The sequence below is a fragment of the Apium graveolens genome, chromosome 10, assembly GCF_009905375.1.
Source record: "Apium graveolens cultivar Ventura chromosome 10, ASM990537v1, whole genome shotgun sequence".
Classification (NCBI taxonomy): Eukaryota; Viridiplantae; Streptophyta; class Magnoliopsida; order Apiales; family Apiaceae; genus Apium; species Apium graveolens.
In genome coordinates, this window is record NC_133656.1 from 340,908 (window position 1) to 351,878 (window position 10,971).

Below are 10,971 nucleotides of genomic sequence, written 5' to 3' on the forward strand. Positions count from 1 at the left end.
GACCAGCCATTGCGGCTAACACCATTGAAATCAAGTCTAGCATGATTTAGATTGTGCCGAATTCAGTCCAGTTTGGGGGTTCTCCAACGAAAGATCCCAACATGCACATCAGAAATTTCATCGAGATCTGTGACACTTTCAAGTTCAACAATATTTCTGAAGATGCTATTAAGTTGAGGCTTTTCCCATTCTCTCTGAGGAATAAAGCTAAGTGCTTGTTACATTCTCTACCAGCAGGTTCTATCACCACTTGGGAAGATCTTGCTCAGAAGTTTATTACTAAATTCTTCCCTATGACAAAGACGACTGCAATCAGGATCGCTCTTACTCAATTTGTGCAGCAATCGGGAGAGTATTTATGTGAAGCTTGGGAGCGTTATAAGGAGATACTTAGGAAGTGTCCTCATCATGGGATTCCTGACTGGATGATTATCAACTACTTTTATAATGGTTTGGGAGCATAATCTAGACCCATGCTCGATGCAGCATCAGGTGGAGCCTTATGGACTAAAAGCTAGATGAAGTTTATGAGTTGATTGAACTGATGGCTGCTAATGAATATCAGAACCCAACTCTGAGACTACCTCAAGGCAAGGTAGCAGGAATTCTGAAGGTGGATACAGCTACTGCTATAACTGCTCAGCTTAAGGCTTTAACGATGAAGGTGGATGCTGTCACGCCCCCAACTTAAACAGCAAATCAAATATAACTATTACAATATCTTAAAAAGAAGTAAACATAACCAACTCCAAGATCTTACAATTTAGGGTTTGGAACAGCCCAACACTACCATCTATTACAACTGATTTTAAATAGCGAGTCCACACACAAAACTACTATCTCTTATTCTACCTGAGCTCGAACATAAGCATCAGCATCACAGGTCTTACGGGCAGTCTGCTTAAATCTAACCATAGCTGCTAGCTGTAATATCAGGGTAAAGCATGAAGTGAGCCAAATGCTCAACAAGTGCTAAGCAATACGATACAAAACATAAATCGAGATATATATTAAAGAATGTCAATGGGAAGACATAATCTGAGATAACGAGAGATAAAACTTTGGGTAATGTCATCATTCCATTTGTATCAAAACAATTTCAAAATCATATCTTAATCAAAATCATTTTATGACGATACGGATTACAGCCGGTGATCAGCCGCGAAGTAATCCCGAACCTCACTGGGTTCTAAAACATTAATGGGAATCCCTAGGCAACTTTTAAGCCTAATAAAAGTGTGGAAATGACTCGCGTTTCAGTCCAGATCCACTATTCAAAGAAAAAATTTATCCCCCTTTGGGCCTGAAAACCCACATTTTATTTATTTCAAAAACTGATGCCGAATTATAACAAAATCTTTTTTACAGTAAACATTTTTATTAAGGAATTATAGATCAACTCGAAACACGGGAAATATGGTACTAAATCTCAGGACCATGATTCACAAAACTATACTCTATTAAAGTAACTGAATGGTTTTCATATATCAAAGATTTAGATAAGGGGATTTAGTAAGGCTAATGGATAATATGAAGGGTAATGCCAATTTGGGCTCAAAGCAATGGTTTCTCATCAAGGTTCAAGTGATGTATCATCAAGAAGGTAAGCTTCATGAATACTAAGGGTGTTAAGGTATGCAGAAATGATCTTTAACTCAGGATATATCAGAATTATCAGGCTATTAGGATAAGAATGAGGGGTATCAATCAATGAGGAATCACGTTGGTAAGTATCTGACTATCAGAGTTCAAGGTAAGGTTCTATAAGGGTTCAAGTATCAGGATGAGATATTAATACTTAGGAATCATTAGCATGTTAATCAAGAGGATCAATCAAGTATTATAACAACTCTTTATTTTATCATGGCCTTCAACTATCATGAAAAGACTTTTGAACTACTTGCAATACGTACTCGAGGGTTCATGACATCTCTATATAATTCAAAGATAAACATAAGATACGCTTGATTTAATATATCAAATGACACAGGATAGTTGTAGCAATATATGAACTATTAGCAGCAAATACGAAGGTCAAGTTGAATCACTTGCCTTGAGAAAGGCTGGTCTGGTCTGACTGGTAGGAGCAACTGGAGCTTCACTCGACCTTTATGGCAAGTTTTCCCTCGTCTCGAGATCCTACATAAATGATAATAATCCTCATTATAATATATTCTCACCAACTTAACCTATTTACAACCCAAAATTAAACACGAATGGCGCTTAGGCCTATATGCACTTAATTTATATTCACCTTTAAATTATAATTGCACATACATAGCCACATAATCACATATCATATATTAATACCAAATAACACCATATACACCATAATGCAATACTAGGCTTGGATGATCTCGACTCACAACTTAAGTCACTTGGTCGCTAAACTAGACAAAGTCTTCTAATTTTGGCTTCCTAACTCGATGTACCTTCACTAAAATATCCAAAACCTATTGACCCTCACCTGTGCCTTTTGCTCTACTGACCTTATACTATCTTACAACTATGGTGGTCAACCTAAATCTCACTCCTAAGTGTTCTAAAACTATGTGATAAGTGAAAGTGCTCACTGGTGCAAATTTCAGAAAGACAACTATGGTTTCTTGAGTGCATTAGACACTCTTAAACTACAAGTTTTCCTTCAAAACTTTTACACAAGATTCTCCTGACCTAAGGGCATCTCACAAAATTGATGTGGCTCAAGGGCCTGGCTTGGGCCTTCTTGGGCCTAAGATTGATGTGACTCCCCTGTTTTTCTGGGCAGAAAACGTCCTGAATTGAATTAACTTGTGACACATGGTTCTAACTCATATCCTATGAACTATGGTTGAAAAATCTTTTCTGACACTCCCTCTAACTAAAGCCCAACAGGGCCTAATGAGGGCCTACCCATGACATGGTCAAATCTCCCTATTTCTAAGTTACAACAAAACTGTCCCCTGCTGGACAGATTTTGTTATTATACTTGTGCACCTAACCAAATGACATGCAAACCTCCAACCAACACCTAAAACCTTTTATATACTCCCAATGCTAACTTCTGGTGGCTTGAGCCTCAAAGTGCACATCAATGACATGGTCAAAACTCACTCTAAACCTCAGGGTACTAATCTGATTTTCTGCAAAAACTATAACTCTCCTTTCTCCAAGGTTTTGACTTGACAAACTCAACTACCAACAACCCAATACCCAAACCAAGACTTAAACATGGTGATCTACTGAACTAACTCCCTTATTCTCAAAATAACTTTGGTGGAGATCATCCTTTACCTATGGTACAATTATGGCAAAACAAAAGAACTATACTTCACAACTCACAAATCATCAAGTTTTTGAAACAACAAGATATACATTTTTATAAAAGATAACCACGAATTATTACCATGCATCAAGGAGCATTAATCAATATTAACACCTTATTCCTACTGAAATTAAATCTTACTAACAAAATCTTTCCAAATGATCAAAATCTTCCAACATTCCAAGAGAAATTTACATGCATGCATGTCTTCGAGTTTTACCAATTAAAGCAACATGTTTTCTAAATATATATTACCATGAAATTGACATGCAAGCCTATAATAAGCTATATCTAGATGATCACTTAGCATGCAAAGGGTTTTATCAAGACTTCACTAAGATTTTCATGTTATCATCACAAAAACACACAAAGTGGAACATGACAACCAAAACACCATCCATTCGGCTCCCATCAAGTCATGGCCGAATGGATTAGGGTGAAAACAACAATTGCATGAGTGTAACATACTCATGTCTAGCCATTCTCAACCCTTTGCTACTATAACTCATGGTGAAAGCCTTGAATTCACAAGAATCAAGGATATTCACTTGGAGTTTTAACAACACACCACCATGCAAGGTCAACACATAAGTTTTTCTACTCTAAACTCTTAAGATATACAAGGACAACATGTAGGGAGTAGGATTCCTTGATAATAGGATGATTGTTTGAGTGAGAAATGAAGAAAGAAGGGGATGGGGGCTCGGTTTTTGGGAATTGCCGAGAGGGGAGGGGGAAAAACTGAGAGGGAGGGGGAAGAAGGAGATGAGAGTGAAGTGGTGGGGTGAAGTGAAGTGATGATCACTTCTTTGAGTTGTTTTTATGTCTTGATTTGACTATAATGTGAGTGGGTTTGAGAAATGACAAGGGTATCCTTCTAGCTAGAACTAAGCTAACTTGCATGCAAGGTCAAGGAGGTAATTTAGCTACTAGTTCATGAGTTAGTGGGTTTGGAATTGTCCTCTTTGTCCTTGAAAAGAATGAAAGGGTGGTTTGCATGCAAGGGCTTTCTTGTAATTTGCTAAATATGACAACTAAAATTTATAAAGATTTATTTTTATAAAATAAAATACAAGTTCAAAAATTATAAAATTTATACCATAAAATAACTTGGATTTTTAGAAATTTTATAAAACTACTTTTGAATTTTGTGAACAAATAACTTTTTAAAAAGATATTTATTCAAGGTTTAAGATATTCCTTATAAATCAAAAATGAAATTAGTAATTAAACTTTTGATTTAAAAAATCATATACCACATATCGAAAATTTAAGACGCAGATATTCTCATTCACACAAGCATACAATGGTTGAATATATTGGCATTCGGCTTTATAATTACACCAAATTTTACAATTAATATTACACGAAAATGCCGGTTGTAACATCCTCTCCCCTTAAGGGATTCTGTCCCCAGAATCTAAGAGAACAGATGAGGATACCGGGAACACATATCAGACTCTAACTCCCAAGTCGATTCTTCGACCTTAGGGTTCCTCCAAAGCACTTTTACTAACTTTACTGACTTATTTCTAAGGCTCTTCTCTTGCCAGTCGAGTATTTTAACCGGTTGCTCCACAAATGACAGGTCTGCCTGAATTTCTACAGGTTCATATTCTATCACATGGCTAGCGTCAGGATTATACTTCTTAAGCAACGACACATGGAACACATTATGCACATGTTGATACTGAGGTGGTAAGGCCAACTTGTAGGCCACCTTCCCTACTTGACTCAAAATTTCAAAAGGACCTATATATCTAGGTGCCAACTTCCCTTTCTTACCAAATCTAGACAACCCTTTTCTAGGTGACACCTTCAACAAAACAGCTTCACCAATTTGGAATTGAACATCCTTACGCGCTGGATCCGCATACTTTCTCTGTCTATCTTGAGCAGCAAGCAACCTTTTCTGAATTAACTTGACTGAATCATGCAACTGTTGTACCAATTCCGAGCCGAGAATTCTTCCTTCTCCTACTTTATCCCAACTTGTTGGTGATCTACATTTTCGCCCGTACAAAGCTTCGTATGGTGGCATGCCGATACTGGAGTGATAGCTATTATTGTAAGAGAATTCAATTAACGGCAAGTGATCGTCCCAACTTCCTGTAAAATCGATTGCACAACTGCGCAACATGTCTTCGATTGTTTGAATTGTCCTTTCGCTCTGAACATCAGTCTGCGGGTGGTATGCCGTGCTCATATTCAACTTTGTACCAAGACATTCCTGAAATTGCTTCCAGAATCTCGAGTTAAATCGGGGATCTCTGTCTGAAACTATTGATACGGTACTCCATGCCTCAGTACGATTTCACGCACATACAAATGAACCAATTTGTCCAATGACGACTTCTCGTTTATTGGAAGGAAATGCGCCGACTTCATAAGACGATCAATTATAACCCATATTGCGTCATTCCCGGATTTCATTCGCGGTAGTCCTACTATAAAGTCCATAGCGATATTTTCCCATTTCCATTCTGGAATCTTCAGGGGATATATTAATCCTCTTGGTCGTTGATGTTCTGCCTTCACTTTCTGACAAGTATAACACTTCGCAACCCATTCTGCCACGTCTCGCTTCATATTTGGCCACCAAAAGTTCTTCTTTAAGTCTCGATACATCTTGGTACTTCCCGGGTGGATTGAAAATTTTGAATTGTGGGCTTCGTGGAGGATCTCATTCTTTAATTCAGGTACATGAGGAATCCAAATTCTGGAATAAAACCTTAGTATCCCTTGCTCATCCCTTTGAGTATTAATCTCCTCTCCAGATAACTGATTCTTCTCTTTCTCCATTACTTCTTCTTGACACTTCTTTATCTTTTCCACTAGTGTTGGCTGAAAGGTCATTGCACGACAAACTTCCTCAACTTTTCCGCAAGCACAAAGTTCCAGTTCAAGTCTCTCGATTTCTTCAGATAACTTTTTGATGTTATCATCATATTTAGTCTCTCCTTCCTACTCAGAGCATCGTCCACAACATTCGCCTTTCCAGGATGGTAATTTATCGAGCAGTCATAGTCCTTGATCAATTCCAGCCATCTCCTCTGCCTCATATTGAGCTCCTTCTGAGTGAAAATGTACTTTAAACTCTTATGATCCGTGTAGATTTCACACTTCTCTCCGTAGAGGTAATGTCTCCAAATCTTAAGTGCGAACACTATGGCGGCTAGTTCCAAGTAATGCGTCGGGTACTTTAACTCATGTGGTTTCAACTGTCTTGACGCATATGCGATCACTTTACTGTATTGCATCAACACACAACCCAACCCTTATGTGAAGCGTCGCTGAATATTACAAAGTTCCCTTGATCATCTGGTAGCACTAACACCGGAGCGGTTACCAATCTCTATTTCAACTCTTGAAAGCTATCCTCATATTCTGCACTCCATTCGAACTTCTGATTCTTTCTGGTTAACTTGGTCAATGGCGTGGCGATTTTCGAAAAATCCTTGACGAACCTTCTATAGTATCCTGCCAACCCTAAAAAACTTCGCACTTCCGTAGGAGTCTTTGGCCTCTCCCAACTCATAACTGCCTCAATCTTTGCCGGATCCACTTTAACTCCTTCATTTCCAATGACATGCCCCAAAAATTGAACTTCCTTTAACCAAAACTCACATTTGGTAAACTTGGCATACAACTTCTCTTGATGAAGTATTTCCAATGCTATCCAGAGGTGCTGCTTATGTTCTTCTTCCGACTTGGAATAAATAAGGATGTCATCAATGAACACCACGACAAACTTGTCCAAATACTTCTTAAATACTCGATTCATCAAATCCATAAATGCGGCCGGGGCGTTGGTCAATCCAAATGGTATTACTAGGAATTCATAATGCCCATATCTGGTCCTAAATGCGGTCTTGGGAATATCTTCTTCTTTGATCTTTAATTGATGGTATCCCGATCTCAAATCAATCTTTGAAAAGCATTTTGCTCCCTTCAACTGATCAAAAAGGTCATCGATTCTTGGTAGCGGGTAGCGGTTCTTGATTGTTACCTTATTCAACTCCCAATAATCTATGCATAGTCGCATACTCCCATCTTTCTTTTTGACAAACAGAACAGGTGCTCCCCATGGCGACGTACTTGGCCGTATCTCTCCCTTATCCAACAATTCTTGTAGCTGGCTCGCCAACTCTTTCATTTCTGCTGGTGCCATCCTATATGGGGCCTTTGAAACTGGTTCCATGCCTGGAGCAAGGTTGATCTCGAACTCGATTTGTCGATCTGGTGGTAAGCCTGGTAGTTCATTGGGAAACACATCTGGGAACTCGTTAATTACAGGAATATCTTCTATGCTAGGGCTGCCTTTTTCTGAATCCACTACATAAGCTAGGAACGACTCACAACCTTTTCTAAGTAGCTTCTTAGCCTGAACAATTGTAAGAAATAGTTGCTCTTGCCTCCGCCCCTTAAATACTACCTTATCTCCACCCTTCGTCTTTAAATACACTTTCTTGGTCTTACAATTAATCTGAGCGCTATTTTCTCCTAACCAATCCATACCTAAAATTATGTCAAACTCCCCCAACTTGAAGAGTATCAAGTCGGCTGAAAACTTATACCCGAAATATCAATCTCACACTTCGGACAGAATTGATTCACAGGAATCTTCTCTTGGTTTGCAATTACCACATTTATTACCTCACTCATAATCATTTTATCACATTGAAGCTTATCAACAAAAGATTCTGATATGAAAGATCTTGTTGCTCCCGAATCAATCAATACTTTAGCTTTGACATTATTGAGTAAAAGTGTACATGCTATCACCTCAGAATTCTGAACAGCATCCTTCATCTTCAGATCAAATGTCCTTGTTGTTGCTTGCGGGGTTGGTGTAGGTTGTGGAGGTAATTCCAATACCTCGGCTGGCACGGTCGCACTGGTACTTGCCATGTTCATCAGAGCTTTGACTGGTCCGGTTGCCTTGTACTCCATTGCTATGTGTCCAGTTTTCCCACACTTGTAGCACGTAATTTCCTGGCTTCGGCATCTTGCACTCATTCGCCAAATGTCCCTTCTCATTGCACCTATAGCATGTCATGCTCAGCTTATTGCATAATCCAGGGTGCCTTCTTCCACAGTGCTTGCATTCCGGTCTCTGGAACCTGTTTTCTCCAACTTGCCCTTGGCTCACCTGGTTGCTCCCCTTTGATTCTTGCCTTTTACCCAAATTTCCCTTCTTTTGAAAATTTCCGCCCTTCTGGAATCCGATCCTCTTTACATTCCGATCTTGTGAACTTCCCGCTTCAGACTTTTCTCCATAAAATTGAACCTTCCTTTTCTTGTCATCCCTTTCCTTCCTTGACTGCATCCCATTATTCTCAATCAGAGCAGCTTTCTGTACTACTCCCGCATAAGTATCAAGCTCAAATATAACCACTCTATCTCTGATCCAAGGCTCCAATCCTTGTTGAAATCTCTTCGCTTTTTCCTCCTCAGCACTGGTATACTTTGTCACAAACCTTGACAACTCAGTGAACTTCTTCTCATACTCCAATACAGTAATGTTCCATTGCTTCAGCTCCAAAAATTTAAGCTCCATCTGATTCTGCATGTACTTAGGGTAATACTTGTCCAGAAATAACTTCTTAAATCTCTCCCAAGAAACCTGCTGAGTGACTTCCATAGCTTTTACTGATTCCCACCAATAGATGACTTCTCCCTTCAAGAAGTAAGTAGCATACGGCGTCTTCTGATCATCTCCTAACTGTACCAACTCAAAAGCCCTTTCCATCTCCTTGATCCATGTGTTAGCTATCACTGGATCAGTGGTATCATGAAATGCAGGTGGATTCACATTCTGAAAAGCCTTGAAAGTGACAATTTGTCTAGGTGGTACTGGTGGTTCAGGTGGTTGGTGTGGTTCACGGTTATCTTGGTTTTCAATTCGTTGTTGAAGAGTTAGTTGTTGTTGAGCTATAGCATTGGTTTGCTGTTGCAAAGTTTCCAGTAGTCGAAGAATGTTTGGGTCTGTGGTGGATGTGGTTGTTGGGTTCTTCTTTTTGGGAGGCATGATCCTGAAATAAGGGTTATGTTAAAACATATATGAATGATAAAATGATTCGAGGGTATCGCATGGCATTCTTATTTACATATGGGGTCAAGTTTCCAAATTAAGCAGATATGGTGATGCATATAAAAACGTAAAATAATAGTTGAGAGCAAATGGAACAATAGAACATAATTATTGAAATTTTAAAGGTCACAATACATAGGATTAGGACAAAGTCTGATTCTAGGAATAACAGGCTTATTTAAAGGAAACAACGGAAACAACTGGGAATTCTACGAACTCTGATAGTACAACAACATGAAAGGTAAATGGAAAGAACTAAGGCTCCACTCCATCTGAACGGGGCTTGGTAGTCTTTTCCTCTCGAAGCATCTTCACAATGCTCTGGAGCTCATCCACCACCATCTGAATGACATACAGGCTGGTACGGTCCCGGTGCGCTGGCATCTCCTCAAGCTTAGTGTTGACGTACTGAACCAAGGTCTCAAGTCTCACAGTCATCTATTCCTTGGGCTTCCCTTCGTAGTTTCGGCTATCCGGGTACACGTTCTTCAGTCGGTCTATCAGTCGATCGTACTTGCCCTGAAGCATGTCGAACTCGCGCCTCAACTCAGCATACACAGTGAAAGCAATAGTGTCGTCCGACCCAGAGGATGACGAGGAATGCGCCCTTTGCTGACAACCAATAAGAGGAGTATTAATAATAAATTTACTTAACCTACTCTCTCGCATATTATCTATAACCTACACACATATCCTATAACCTATTTGGGTCGTCCAGGGACTCTAAACCGTAGCTCTGATACCAAAACCTGTCACGCCCCCAACTTAAACAGCAAATCAAATATAACTATTACAACATCTTAAAAAGAAGTAAACATAACCAACTCCAAGATCTTACAGTTTAGGGTTTGGAACAGCCCAACACTACCATCTATTACAACTGATTTTAAATAGCGAGTCCTCACACAAAACTACTATCTCTTATTCTACCAGAGCTCGAACATAAGCATCAGCATCACAGGTCTTACGGGAAGTCTGCTTGAATCTAACCATAGCTGCTAGCTGTAATATCAGGGTAAAGCAATGAGTGAGCCAAATGTTCAATAAGTGCTAAGCAATATGATACAAAACATAAATCGAGATATATATTAAAGAATGTCAATGGGAAGACATAATCTAAGATAACGAGAGATAAAACTTTGGGTAATGGCATCATTCCGTTTGTATCAAAACAATTTCAAAATCATATCTTAATCAAAATCATTTTATGACGGTACGGATTACAGCCGGTGATCAGCCGCGAAGTAATCCCGAACCTCACTGGGTTCTAAAACATTAATGGGAATCCCTAGGCAACTTTTAAGCCTAATATAAGTGTGGAAAGGACTCGCGTCTCAGTCCAGATCCACTATTCAAAGAAAACATTTATCCCCCTTTGGGACTGAAAACCCACATTTTATTTATTTCAAAAACTAATGCTGAATTATAACAAAATCTTTTTTACAGTAAACATTTTTATTAAGGAATTATAGATCAACTCGAAACACGGGAAACATGGTACTAAATCTCAGGGCCATGATTCACAAAACTATACTCTATTAAAGTAACTAAATGGTTTTCATATATCAAAGAT

General features: G+C 38.9%; 1 non-coding gene across 1 annotated transcript; it reads right to left on the reverse strand.

Moving 5' to 3' along the window:
* Positions 1-308: 308 nt before the first annotated feature.
* Positions 309-415, reverse strand: LOC141694761 (small nucleolar RNA R71). The gene has a single exon (XR_012564045.1). It is a non-coding gene; the product is annotated as a small nucleolar RNA R71 (small nucleolar RNA).
* Positions 416-10,971: the final 10,556 nt, after the last annotated feature.